Genomic DNA, 15,118 nt, shown 5'->3' with positions numbered 1-15,118 from the left:
GATGTGGTCCATATATACAATGGAATATTACTCAGCCATCAGAAAGGATGAATACCCAACTTTTACATCAACATGGATGGGACTGGAGGAGATTATGCTAAGTGAAATAAGTCAAGCAGAGAAAGTCCATTATCATATGATTTCACTTATTTGTGGAACATAAGGAATAGCACGAAGGACATTAGGAGAAGGAAGGGAAAAATGAAGGGGGGGAAATCGGAGGGAGAGATGAACCATGAGAGACTATGGACTCTGAGAAACAAACAGGGTTTTAGAGGGGAAGGGGGAGGGGGGATTGGTTAGCCCGGTGATGGGTATTAAGAAGGGCACATACTGCATGGAGCACTGGGTGTTATACAAAAACAATGGATCGTGGATCACCACATCAAAAACTAATGATGTATTGTATGGTGACTAACATATTAAAAATAAAAAAATGTCCACACTACCCAAAGCAATCTACAGATTTAATGCAATTCCTATGAAAATACCAATAGCTCTTTTTCACAGAACTAGAACAAATAATCCTAAAATTTGTATGGAACCACACAAAAAAACAAAAAACAAAAAACAAAACAAAGCAAAGTACCCAGAAATAGCCAAAGCAATCTTAATAAAAATAGAGGTATCACAATCACAGATTTTAAGATACACTACAAAGTCGTAGTAATCAAAACAGCATTGTACTGGCACAAAAGGCAGACACATAGATCAACAGAACAGAAAAGAACACCCAGAAATAAACCCATGACCAATGGCCAATTAATCTTCAACAAAGCAGGAAAGAATATCCAATGGGAAAAAGTCTCTTCAACAAATGGTGTTGGGAAAATGACAGCTACACATGAAAGAATCCAACAGGACCACTCTCTTACACCATACACAAAAATAAACTCAAAATGGATTAAGAACCTAAATGTGAGACCTGAAACCGAAAAATCCTGTAAGAGAGCACAGGCAGTAATTTCTCTGACATCAGCCAGAACAACATTTTTCTAGCTATGTCTCCTGAGGCAAGGGAAACAAAAACAAAAATAAACTATTAGGCTACATCAAAATAAAAAGCTTCTGCACAGCAAAGGAAACAATCAACAAACCTAAAAGACAACCTACTGGATGGGAATATATATGGCAAGTGACATATGCAATAAAAGCTCAGAATGCAAAATATATAAAGAATTTACACAATACCTCCAAAAACCCCCCAAATTATCCAATTAAAAATAGGCAGACGACAAGAACAGACGTTTCTCCAAAGACAACAGACACACGAAAAGATGCTCGACATCAGTGATCATGAGAGAAATACAAATCAAAACCACAACAAAATACCATCTCACACCTGTCAGAATGGCTAAAATAAAAAATACAGGAAACAAGTATTGAAGAGGATGTGGAAAAAAAGGAACCCTCTTGCACTATTAGTGGGAATGCAAACTGGTGCAGCCACTGTGGAAAACAATATGGAGGTCCCTCAAAAAAATAAAAATAGAACTACCATATGATGCAGTAATTTCACTATTTGGTATTTACTCAAAGAATATGAAAACACTAATTTGAACAGATATAGGTACCCCTATGTTTACTGCAGCATTATTTACAATAGTAAAGATATGGAAGCAACCTAATTATCCAATGATAGATGAATGGATAAAAAAGATTTGATATACACACAAAAAAATGGAATTACTTAGCCATAAAAAAGAATGAAATCTTGTCATTTACAACATGAATGGATCTAGACAGTATTATGCTAAGTGAAATAAGCCAGTCAGAAAAAGACATATACCGTATGATTTCACTTGTATGTGGAATTTAAGAAACAAATGAACAAAGGACAAAAGAGACCAAAAAGCAGACTCTTTTAACTATAGAGAACAAAGTGATGATTACCAGAGAAGAGGTGGGTGGGGAGATGGGTGAAATAGGTGAAGAGGATTAACAATACACTTATCCTGATGAGCTCTGAGTAATGTATAGAATTGCTGAATCACTACACTGTACACCTGAAACTAATATAACACTGATGTTAACTGTACTAGAATTTAAAAAAGAGAAAAGGCCTCAAAATGGATTAAACACCTAAATGTGAAACCTGAAACTATAAAATTCCTAAAAGAAAACAGTAATTTCTTTGACATCAGCTGTCACAGCATTTTCCTAAATATGCCTCCTCAGGGAGGCCTGGATGGCTCAGTTGGTTAAGTGTCTGCCTTTGGCTCAGGTCATGATCCCAGGGTCCTGGGATCAAGTCCCGCACTGGGCTCCTTGCTCAGCGGTGAGCCTGCTTCTCCCTCTGCCTGCCGCTCCCCCTCCTTGAGCTCTCTCTCTCTCTGACTAATAAATAAAATCTTAAAAAAAAATATGCCTCCTCAGGCAAGAGAAACAAAAGCAGTAATAAACTATTCAGACCACATCAAAATAAAAAGCTTCTGCTTAGTATAGAAAACCATCAACAAAACAAAAAGACAACCTGTACTGAATGGGAGAAGATATTTGCAAATGATATCTCCAATAAGTGGTTAATATCCAAAATATATAAAGAATTTATACAACTCAACACCAAAAAACATTTTTTTTAATTGGCAGAGGACCTGAATAGACATTTTTCCAAAGAAGACATACAGATGGCCAACAGACACATGAAAAGATGCTCAACATCACTCATCATCAGGGAAATGCAAATTAAAACTACAATGAAATATTACTTCACACCATTCAGAATGGCTGGTATTAAAAAGACAAGAAATAACAAGTGTTGTCAAGGGTATGATGAAAAAAGAACCTTCATACACTGTTGGTGGAAATGTAAACTGACACACTGGTACAACCACGGTGTAAAACAGTACGGAGTTTCCTAGGAAATTTAAAAATAGAACTACCATATGATCCAGTTATTTCACTACTGGGTATTTACCCAAAGAAAATGAAAATGCTAATTCAAAAAGATACATGCATCCTTATGTTTATTACAGCTTTACCTACAATAGCAAAGACATGAAAGCAACCTGAGTGTCCATCAATAGATGAATGGATGAAGAACAAACAAAAAACAAGACTCCTAAATAGAGAGAACAAAATGGTGGCTGTCAGAGCGGAGGTGTTGGATATATGGGCAAAATAGAAAAAGGGGATTAAGAGGTACAAACTTGGGGCACCTGGGTGGCTCAGTTGGTTAAGCGACTGCCTTTGGCTCAGGTTATGATCTTGGAGTCCTGGGATCGAGTCTCGCATCAGGCTCCCTGCTCAGCAGGAAGTCTGCTTCTCCCTCTGATCCTCCCCCTCTTGTGTTCTCTCTCTCTCTCTCTCGCTCTCTCTCTCTCTCAAATAAATAAAATCTTAAAAAAAGAGGTACAAACTTCCAGTTTTAAAATAAATAAGTCACGGAGATGAAAAGTACAGCATAGGGAATATAGTCAATGATATTGTAATAACATTGTATAGTGACATTTGGTGACTACACTTATCGTGGTAAGCAATGAGTAATATAATTGTTGAGTCAATATATTGTACATGAGCTAATATAACATTGCATGTTAATTATAATAAAAAATTTTTAATAAAAATATTTTTAAAAATTATTCATTCATAGGAGATGCATACTGAAGTATTCACAAGTAAAATGATATCTGGGATTTGCTGCAAAATACTTCAGCAGAGAAAACCAAAAAGGAAGACAAAGAGCAGAATGGTGACAATTGCTGAAGCCAAGTGAGGGGTACAGAGATGCTCTTTCAATATTCTTACTACATGTGGCTCTATTTGTAAAATTTCCACAATAAATTTTAAATTTAATAACCCCCTCTCCCTCCACACCCCCCAAAATAAGGAAAGGAGAAGAAACTTTAAAGGGTGGGGATATGCGGACTGCAAACACTGGATGGTCTGATTCCTGTTAATGTCCTTAGGGGCTGAGACCAAGGATCAGGAGAAAATGAATGAATGTTTTTTTAATCAGCATTAGATGTATGAGACAATCTTTAAAAATAGAGCACCTCTTTTTAAATTTTCATCAACTTTGAAAGTGAAAGAACAGCTAGCTCCAAGGAAAAAGTCATTTAATCCTCTACTGCACCATTTACTGTTCTACAAAATGAAAATTCTACCACCTAATGTGCAAGATGGCTAAGGAAATAAAAATATAGCCAATACAAGACTACTGTTCTCAAACCAGCATTTCTCCCCATCTTTGTTTTGCCAGCACTGCCAAGGCCCTGAGAATACAGCAGAGTGAATGTATGGAGAGGTTGAAAAGCTCCTGAATGAAGGCAGAGAAATGTGCCCCAGGAGGACACCTGTGCAGGAATGTGTCCTTTCAAGAACAGGCCAGGCTTCCTGGGAATCCATCTGCAGCTCTGAGCCCCACAGGGAATATTACACACACAGCAAAGCTGACACCACAAGAACACAAAGAAGTGGTGCCCACCTGAGATGGGCTGCTAGGCCCTTAAGAGTTCTCCCCTCCCTAACAGGCAGTTCTCCCTGGGTGTTGTGGGGGAGGGCAGATTGCTCCAGGGCCCACCTGGGCATACCAGCAGCAGTTCCCACCTCAGGAGTCTCTCCCCGCCCAGAAACAGGCTGGAAACTTGCAAGGCTGCAGCTGGGTTCCACTTCACCACAGCATCAGAACCAGGCAGGGAAGGGATGGACCTCCCCAGGAACAGTCAGGGTGTGATTTTAGCGCAAACCTGCTCTGAATTCAGGCTGACACCCAGTATATTAATCCTCTACACGCCCATGGGGCTCAGTAAAAACATACATGCACGTTATCGATCACTTAGTATGTGTCAGACACAAGTTTTAACGCTTTCCACGCTCACACCAGCTCCAAGGAGGGTCAATGCCTTGATCAGGATGAGTCAGTGAGAAAGGGGCAGACCGGGATTTGAACTCTCCCAGTGGGACAGTCGGGGCGTGGGGAGGGGGGGGGCGCTCTGGCCGAGGGGGAGGGGGTGTCTCCAACGGCAAGCCTGGCACAGGCCCCTTGGACAGAGGCAGTGCCCAAAGAGATGTACACTCGGGGTTGCAGACGGGGGGAGAAAGGACAGGGTTCTCATTGATAACTGGTGAATCTGAGTGATGAACCCATGAACTTCACGGCTACTTCTGGGCACGCTTGGGTTTCATTTTCGTAAGGAAAGTTAAAAAGAAGACCTTAAGTGCGTAGGTCTTACCCTCCATTGCCTCTCCCACCTCCAGTAATTCAAGGGTCAGCCAGCAGCCCGTGCCCTGTCCGGTGGACTCCACTCCACTTGCGCCGCCCCAAGCTCCTGGAAGGGCCCCCACGGTCGAGGAGGCAGAGAGCAGCAGGAGGCGCCGATGTGGACCCAAGGACGCCGCACGCAACCCGGGGATGTCTGACCTCGCCGGGCCCTTCAGCGCCCTCAAGGGTCCGCGGACCTGAGGCCACTGACCCGAGTCTCTCGCCCCGGCTGCCCCCACCACTGAGGCAAAGCTGGGTGTTTGCCCCAGGCCGGTCTTCCCCGCCAAGACCCGGGCGCGTGGGGCCAAGCGGCGCCGGCATCTCCGCGGTGGGCTCCGCCGACCCACGCGCCCACCGCCCGCGCGCCGCTCCGGGACGGGACGCTGGGACCCCAGCCCCCGGGACAGAGCGCGCCGAGCTCCCGCCACAGCCCCTCCCAGGTGGACCTCTCCGGCCCCGCCGGGAAAACCAAACCTCCAGGAACCCGCGGCCACAGCTAACCAACCCTGCTTGTCCTCGCCCGGCGTTCCCCACCCTGCCTCCCCCCGCGGCGGACTCGCTTACCAAAAGTGCGCAAGGACTGTCACCAGCGACCAGCCACTCCGGCGGGCGCGGGGCAACACTACCCACAGTGCCCCGGGGCGCCGGACTGCGCTACCCATAGTGCGCTGGGCGAGGGTCTTCAATACCCACAATGCCACAGAGCACAGCGCGCTTGCGCTGACACCTCCCTACTGGACTGGGCCTTGGGCGACCCCATTTGGTAGTTGCCCGCTGCACTCCATTGGCCCTTTCAACTACAGACCCTTGGGCTTTTGCAGAAATTGTGAAGAATCAGGCAAGTAAAATCAAACGGACTTTCCCGTACAAGAGAAGGGTGGCTCAGGTGAGCAGAAAATCGTTTTAATTTATAGGGCCCTTGTATTTTTTAATAATGATAATAAAAAATGGTTACCTGGATGTGTACTTGTCCTCCATCCTTCAGATTCACCCGTGTTTACGTTTAAATAACAGTGCAAAATTAACGAACTTCTAAAAAAATGCCAAAGGTACTGGTATTGTTCTTTTTTTAAAGAAAATACTGAAGTTCATTTAAAAAAATAATAATTAGAGGAAAAATGAGGAAAAACTTGTTAACCTTAAAAATAAAACTGCCAGGGGCACCTGCGTGGCTCAGTTAAGTGTGGGACTCTTGATCTCAGCTCAGGTCTTGATCTCAGCCTGTGAGTTCAAGCCCAGCGCTGGGCTCCCTGCTGGGGGTGGAGCCTACTAATAACATAACATAACATAACGTAACATAACACTGCCAGTTATTTTAAAAGCAAAAACAGGTTCATTGAGAAATAGAGAATTGCAATCCCAGACAAGCAGGTTTTGGCAAAACCATCAACAAGTTCAGGAGCGAAGAAGGGAAAGCTCTTTTAACGAAGAAAGGAGGCTTTGGGAGGGGCTGTTCTAAACTAAAAGTCCATTGGAGAGAACCGGGAGCTGGAACTGTAGTGGCTTCTCATTGGCTGGGCTGCTGCAGGGGAGTGTGGAGGAGGAGGAAAACTACCTAACTCCTCCTGGGGTACTAAAGTAGTCTCCCAAGGTCTATCTTTTCCTATTGGTCTGCAACTGTCCATGAGTGATAGGAATTGAGAGCTCCCCCTGCCGGCCTCGCGGCTCCATTCTTCTTTTTTTTTTTGGCTCCATTCTAAATGAGGTTTCCTTTTATTTTCACATTTCCCCTTTTCAATCAAGATCTTTCTTCAAAAGCACTGCTGATCACGAGTCAGGTTTTTTATGTTTAGTGGTTTTGTCCCTCGGTGCCAGGAAAAATGTTTCCTGGTTGTCATAGCCTACATCAGAGGGAAAATGCATAGCAGTTGGAAACCACTTAAGGCCACATTTGATTAACAAAGAAGGTTAGGAGAGAGAACTCTCAGGTACTCTAACCTGAAGTCCGTTATCTTCTCAAGATCATAAGTGTATGGGGCACCTGGGTGGCTCAGTCGTTAAGCGTCTGCCTTTGGCTCGGGTCATGATCCCAGGGTTCTGGGATCCGGTTCCCTGCTCGGCAGGAAGCCTGCTTCTCCCTCTCTCACTCCACCTGCTCCTGTTCCCTCTCTCACCGTGCCTCTCTCTGTCAAATAAATAAATAAAATCTTAAAAAAAAAAAATCACAAGTGTTGGAGATCATCTTGGGTTGAGCCAGCATTGCTTTTTTGGGTACATGAAGGGTTTTTGTAAGTTTGACCAGGCAACAAAATATGAAACTTAATTATATACAACAGAAGTAACATAACAATTCCAAATTGTACAATGGTTCTAAACCAGGAATCTAGGTCTGAAAGTAGCCAACTAAAAAATCTATTGGCCTTTATTCCAACTTAGGGGAGAATGGTTCTCATGAAGGCAAACCTGGGATCATGTATACCTCCTGGAAGTTTCTGCTTAAAGCAACCATAATGGGGTGCCTGGATGGCTCAGTCAATTAAGCACCTGCCTTCAGCTCAGCTCATGATCCCCAGGGTCCTGGGATAGAACCCTGAGTCGGGCTCCTTACTCAGCAGAGAGCCTGCTTCTCCCTCTGCCTGAAGCTCCCCCTGAGAGGTGCTCCCCCTGAGAGAGCTTGTGCTCTCTCTCACACTATCTCTCTCTCTCTCTCTGTCAAATGAATAAAAAAAAAAAAAGGCAACCACAAAAGCTGACTAGTGGATACTGCAAGAGCACACTGAAAGAATTAACCAAGTATATTTGGGAAGATACAGTGCAGATATAAATATGAAACAACAGCTGATGAACTTTTTGCAAAAACAGCACAACTTCAAAGACATTCTAAAACAATGTTGTTATCTCAAAAGAACGGTTTGGGGCCAAATCTGCTATTGATAATACAGCTTATAAGCCTGTAAATTCAGAGATCATGAATTTAGAGAAGAATTCAAAGTCAGTTAATAGTTCAGAAGTAAGAAGACTCTTGTGAATTCTGAACCTTCTATCCCTTTGAAGAACACAAGTGAAAATTTTACTTGTCCTGGGATCATAATGAGGTTGTTCCTTAAAAAAAAAAAAAAAAAAAACAATAAGAAGAGATTTCCCCCTTTCACAAGGACTTGGATAAAGCAGAAAGGGGCATTTGTCTTCCTACAAAAAAGAGAAGAAACAACAGTGAGAAGAAGATATAGTGGCCTGGTCCAGACATCATGGAAAAGCTGTCTGGTCAGATGTTGTATGTTGTCTGCTTCAATTCTGGGAAATCTGTACTTTCTAGACATGTCTCCCAAGGCAAGGAAAACAAAAGCCAAAATAAACTATTGGGATTATATCAAAATAAAAAGGTTTTCAAATCAAAACCACACTGAGATACCACCTTACACCAGTTAGAATCGCAAAAATTGACAAGGCAAGAAACAACAAATGTTGGAGAGGTTGTGGAGAAAGGGGAACCCTCTTACACTGTTGGTGGGAATGCCAGTTGGTACAGCCACTTTGGAAAACAGTGTAGCGGTGCCTCAAAAAAATTAAAAATAGAGCTACCCTATGACAGCAATTGCACTCCTGGATATTTACCCCAAAGACACAGATGTAGTGAAAAGAAGGGCCATATGCACCCCAATGTTCATAGCAGCAATGTCTGCAATAGCCAAACTGTGGAAAGAGCCAAGATGCCCTTCAACAGATGAATGGATAAAGAAGATGTGGTCCATATATACAATGGAATATTACTCAGCCATCAGGATGAATACCCAACTTTTACATCAACATGGATGGGACTGGAGGAGATTATGCTAAGTGAAATAAGTCAAGCAGAGAAAGTCAATTATCATATGGTTTCACTTATTTGTGGAACATAAGGAATAGCATGGAGGACATTAGGAGAAGGAAGGGAAAAATGAAGGGAGAGAAATCGGAGGGAGAGATGAACCATGAGAGACTATGGACTCTGAGAAACAAACTGAGGGTTTTAAAGGGGAGGGGGATGGGGGGATGGGTTAACCTGGTGATGGGTATTAAGGAGGGCATGTACTGCATGGAGACGTGGGTGTTATACAAAAACAATGAATCATGGATCACTACATCAAAAACTAATGATGTATGGTGACTAATATAACATAATAAAATAAAATTTAAAAATAAAAAAAATTTAAAAGTTTTGCATAGCAAAGGAAACCACTAACAAAAAGGTAACCTACTGAATGGGAGAAGATATTTGCAAATGATATATCTGATAATGGGTTAATATCCAAAATATATAAAGAACTTACATAACTCAACACCAAAAAAACCAATCCATTTAATAAATATTAATAAATAAATGTCCTGAATAGACATTTTTCCAAAGAAGACATATATATGGCCAAAAGGCACACAAAAAGATGCTCAACATCACTAATCATCAGGGAAATGCCAATCAAAACCATAATGAGATATCACCTCACATCTGTCAGAATGGCTAAAATAAAAAAGACAAGAAATAACAAGTACTGGCAAGGATGTAGAGAAAAAGGAACCCTCATACACTGTTGGTGGGAATATAAACTACTACAGCCACTGTGGAAAACAGTATAGAGGTTCCACAAAAAGTTAAAAATGGAAATACTATATGATCCAATAATTCCACTACTGGGTGTTCACCCAACAAAAATTAAAACACTAACTTGAAAAGATACATTCATCTCTATGTTTGTTGCAGCATTATCAACAACAGCCAAGTTACAGAAGCAACCTGAGTACACTGATAGATAAATGGATGAGGAAGATGTGGGATGTATACATACATACATACATACATACACACACACACACACACACACACACACACAGTGGAATATTAACACAGCCATAAAAAAGATGAGATTGTGCCATTCACAACATGGGTGGACCTTAAGAGTATTATGCTAAATGAAATAAGTCAGACTGAGAAAGACAAACACCATATGATTTCACTCATATGTGGAATCTTAAAAAAATGAATAAACAAAAAGCAGAATTAGAACTATAAATACAGAGAAGAAATTGATGGTTTCTAGAGAGAAAGAGGGTGAAGTGATTGCCAAAATGGGTGAAAGGGAGTTGGACATACAGGCTTCCAATTATGGAATGAATAAATCATGGGAATAAAAGATACAGCATAAGGAATATAGTCAGTAATATTGTGATAGTGATGTATGGTGACAGATGGTAGCTACACTTGTGAATATAGCATAATGTATAAACTTTTAAAATCACTATGTTGTACACCTGAAATTAATGTAACAGAGTGTGTCAACTATGCTCAAATAAAAAAAATAAACAAATTACTTTTGGTTAAGTCAGTGCACATGAGGAAGGACCATAGTCTTTTTAAACATAAAATCCTCTGGAGTCCCAATATATGTGTGTGGCGGGGGGACCCTCAAAGTATTTTGATGCCTGAGATCCCATTTCTTAGAGGTTTTTCTCTAGAACATAAAGAAAAATACCAAAACAACACAGTTTCAACAGGAACAGCCTGGCTCCAGAAGGAATCAAACCAAAGGCCAGCATGGTTCCAGTAAGAACAGTCCAATTCCAAAAAGAAGCCAGACTGGAGGCTAAATGGGTACTCTTGGAAAAAACAAAGCCTTAAAACAGATCCTGAATAAAGCCTGGAGAGCTGGAACACAAAGAGAGCAGAGCTCAAAACCCAGGAGAAAATTTACCCTCAAACTAAATGGTCAGCAGGACCCAATGAGCCCAGTTGGCTCTGTGGGCACCAGCACCTGTTTGCTCACTAGCCTTGGTGTGGTTGAAGGTCTTGGTGGATCTCATTTCTGATCACAAGTAATGTTAACCTTAGAAATAAAACTGCCAGTTATTTTACCAGTAAAATATAGGTTTATTTGGGAACAGCAGAGGATTGCAACCCGGGACAAGAAAGCTGTGGCAAACCATAGGCGAATGCAGAAATCAAAGGATTGAAAGGTTCTTTTATAGAGGAAAGGAGAATTGGGGAGGGGCTCTTGTAAACTAAAAGTCCCCTGGAATAAATGGGGAGCTGGAACTGTATTGGCTTCTCATTGGCTGAGCTGTGAGAATCTCTCATTGGCTGAGCTCTTGCCCGGCAGAAGAAATCTTCCTTCTTCCTGCTGGGTTAGTAAAGTAGTAGCTAAATGGTGTTCATTTACAAGGTGCATCTTTTCCTGTTAGGTCTGCAATTGACCATGAGTCGTAATGTGGGAGAGTGTGAGAGTTCTCCCTACTGTCCTCCTGACTATATGCTAAACCAGGTTTCCTTTTATTAATTTTTACAAAGTAAATGTGAAAACACTTAAAGCTGTAAAAATTAAAACTAAAATTATTTTAATACAAAAATCATTGATCAGATGTAACAGAATAGAGAGCTCAGAAACATCAAGGCCTTGAGACACACACTCTTTTTCTAGGAATTTGACAAGTGTTTTCAAATTACTTCCTATTAGCTTTGGCTCAAAATGAAGTAACAAGAACCAGATTTAGCCTCCTGCCTATAATAAATTTTAAAAGGAGATGGGTTTGAAGACATCGGTTATAAGACAATGAAGAGCAGTGAACCTTGAGAGATAAGTAATAAACCAGGTAAGCCCTTGAACTTCCCTGGATGGAGACAAACTTCAGGTCATAAGCCAGAGAAGGGAAACCCAAGTGGAGGATCTTCCCCCTCAAGTATCAGCTGATTGCTGAGCAACAAAGGCCTGTGCAACCCTGAGGAAAGAACCACTGGACAGGATTAGAAGGAAATACTGTGAGCTCACATATGCCAGGAATAGTGCCTGTTTCCACCAGACAGACTGAAAAATCTTCATAATTCACATGGCATGGAGGAAAACTACTCAAAAGGGTTTTGCCTCAATAGTGGGGCAAAATTAGGCCTGAATGCTTAATAGAGATAATTCTTTTTTTTTTAAGATTTTATTTATTTATTTGACAGAGAGAGACATGGTGAGAGAGGGAACACAAGCAGGGGGAGAGGGAGAGGGAGAGGGAGATGCAGGCTTCCCGCCTAGCAGGGAGCCCGATGTGGGGCTCGATCCCAGGACCCTGGGATCATGACCTGAGCCGAAGGCAGATGCTTAACGACTGAGCCACCCAGGTGCCCCTAGAGATAATTCTTATATTCAATTTGGGGGAGAAAACATGTGTCTCAGAAATCTTAAAAGTCGCTTTCATTTTTGCATGAATTACGTATGCAGAATTACACATAGTCTTATATAAATAAATTTTAAAGAAGCCTAAATTCATGGTCTCCATAAAGTGAGTTGTACACTTAATATGATCCAATTAAAATAGCATTTGCATACTTTTCAACACCAAAAGTAATTCTAATATTATCTGGGTGGCTATATTCATCAATACAATGGTGATAAACAATAAAGCTTAATTTCCTGTATTATTAGCATTTTAATCTAAAACTAAAATAATCAGTGTGATGATGGTGCAAGTCAACTGAACAGAACTAAAGGGAAAGTCAGTAAAGCAACCAGGAAGGGAGAAGCAGAGAGAGAGGGGGGAAAAGTGAGAGAATGGTTTCAAATCAGTTTGAAATGCTTGAGAAAATAGTTATTTGTGGGAAGGTAAGCTAGCTCACAAAACAAATGTAAAAAGAAATCAAAGACATAACATGATGAAGTATAAATGATTTTGAAAACTATCTTGTGGTATGGAAGGCTTTTGTATGAATTACACCAAAGCAGAGACAAGAAAAGAAGGCTTCAAGACAGCAGCACCAGGACAAGTGTGCTAATGCTCATAGGCAGAGGTCTCTCTCATCTCTCTGGCTGAAGTCCAGCTGAAGTTACTGAGTCTGCTATGGAGAAAGAGAAGGGACATTTCTGGAACTTCTTTAGTGCTGGCTTAAGTTTTGAAACCACAGAAGAAAGTCTGAGGAACTACTGCAAACCATGGGGAAAATTTACAGACTGTGTGATAATAAGAAATCCCTCATGCAAGAGTTCAAGAGTATTGGGTTTTGTAATTTTTTCATACATGACAGAGGTTGGTGCTATCATGGCTGCAAGATCTCATTCAATTGATGAGAGAGTGGTTGAGTCAAAATGTACTGTAGCAAGAGAAATCTGGAAGACCTGGCACTCATGTAACTATGAAGAAGCTACTTGTGGTGGAATTAAAGAAGATACTAAGGAACATCACCTAAGAAACTATGCAAGGAATATGGAAAACTTGGTACCATTTGAGATCATTACTGATAGGCAGTCTGGAAAGAAGAGATGCAGTGGTTTTATTACTTTTGATGATCATAATCCTGTGGATAAAACTGTACTGTGGAAATACCATACCATCTGTGGTCAGAAATAAGAAAGTCTTTGTGCAGGCAAGAAATTCAGGGGATCAAAAGTTTCAGGAGTGGCAGAGGAAGGTATTTTGCTGTGAAGGATTAATGCAGAGGCAGTGGATCAGGAGGCAAGATTAGAGGAGGTTCTGATGGGTATGGAGGAAGACATGCAGGGGCGCCTGAGTGGCTCAGTCGTTAGGCGTCTGCCTTCGGCTCGGGTCATGGTCCCGGAGTCCTGGGATCGAGCCCCGCATCGGGCTCCCTGCTCCATGGGAAGCCTGCTTCTCCCTCTCCCACTCCCCCTGCTTGTGTTCCCTGTCTCGCTGTGTCTCTCCCTGTCAAATAAATAAATAAAATCTTTAAAAAAAAAAAAAAGGAAGAAGACATGGATTTGGAGATGGCTATAATGGGTATGGAAGAGGATTTGGAGGTGGCATTTTTGGAGGCAGCATGGTTATGAAGGAGAAGACTGAAGATATAGTGGTGGAGATATAGGCTGTGGAAACAGGGTGGGGGCTACAGAAGTGGTTTTGACAATGATATAGGAAGAAATTATGCAAGTGGAAATTACAATGATTTTGAATATAACTAGCAACCTTACAACTATGGTCCTGGAAGAGTGGACATTTTGGTGGCAGCAGTAACACAGGGGGACCATGTGGCGAAGAAAACTATAGTTCAGGAAGGAGTGGAGGAAGTGAGGATTGTGAGGGAGGAACCAATAATGAGTTTCTTCCTATATTCCATGGGTTTCACTGTATAACTTGGAGAGGACAAGAGCCGAGAAGTAGCAAAACAGCTTTGGGTTATCAAAATAACAGTATTTAGAAAATTTATATCTCAGACATGCATAAATATGGGATAATATGGTCATACTTTCCCCAGCATACAATTATCCTGTATACAAATGAAGACACTAACCCTTTTTCCAGAAAATGATGCAAAGACCTTAAATAATGTTCACTCTTCTCCTTGATATCCTATAACTTAAATACCATGTTTTTTCTGCAGAAAAAGCATTTGACAAAATACAACATCCTTTTCCTGATTAAAACTCCTCAGAGTATAGGGATAGAGAGAACATTCCTCAAGTTCATAAAATCCATCTATGAAAAACCCACAGCAAATATCATCCTCAATGGGGAAAAGCTGAGAGCCTTTCCCTTAAGATCAGGAACACGTCAAGGATGCCCACTCTCGCCACTATTGTTCAGCATAGTACTAGAAGTCCTAGCAACAGCAATCAGACAATAAAAAGAAATGAAAGGTATTCAAATTGGCAAACAAGAAGTCAAAGTCTCTCTTTTCACAGACGACATGATACTTGATGTGGAAAACCCAAAAGACTCCACCCCCAAATTACCAGAACTCATCCAGCAATTCAGTAATGTGGCAGGATACAAAATCAATGCACAGAAATCAGTTGCTTTCTTATACACTAACAATGCAACTGTAGAAAGAGAAATTAGAGAAACTATTCCATTTACAATAGCACCAAAAACAATAAGATACCTCAGAATAAACCTAACCAAAGAGGTAAAGGATCTGTACTCTAGGAACTACAGAACACTCATGAAAGAAATTGAAGAAGACACAAAGAGATGGAAAAATATTCCATGCTCATGGATCGGAAGAATAAA

At 41.3% G+C, this 15,118-nt stretch overlaps 1 protein-coding gene across 2 annotated transcripts in view; it reads right to left on the bottom strand.

Moving 5' to 3' along the window:
• The window catches only part of ZNF169 (zinc finger protein 169), a 125,419-nt gene that overhangs the window by 39,858 nt on the left and 70,443 nt on the right, over positions 1–15,118 (bottom strand). Inside the window, exons 5-6 of one of the 2 annotated variants that reach the window (XM_081802726.1) lie at positions 7,142–7,328; positions 6,159–7,044 (exon numbers count right to left, since the gene is read on the bottom strand). The gene's annotated coding sequence lies outside the window, so the exon portion shown is untranslated. Of the gene's footprint in view, positions 1–5,767; positions 5,848–6,158; positions 7,045–7,141; positions 7,329–15,118 lie in introns of those variants that run through there. The other variant, XM_031028255.2, reaches the window with a different exon arrangement.

Source organism: Leptonychotes weddellii, chromosome 14, assembly GCF_054177405.1.
Source record: "Leptonychotes weddellii isolate Sample4059 chromosome 14, ASM5417740v2, whole genome shotgun sequence".
Taxonomy (NCBI): domain Eukaryota; kingdom Metazoa; phylum Chordata; class Mammalia; order Carnivora; family Phocidae; genus Leptonychotes; species Leptonychotes weddellii.
This window is presented reverse-complemented; position numbering and strand designations above follow the sequence as displayed.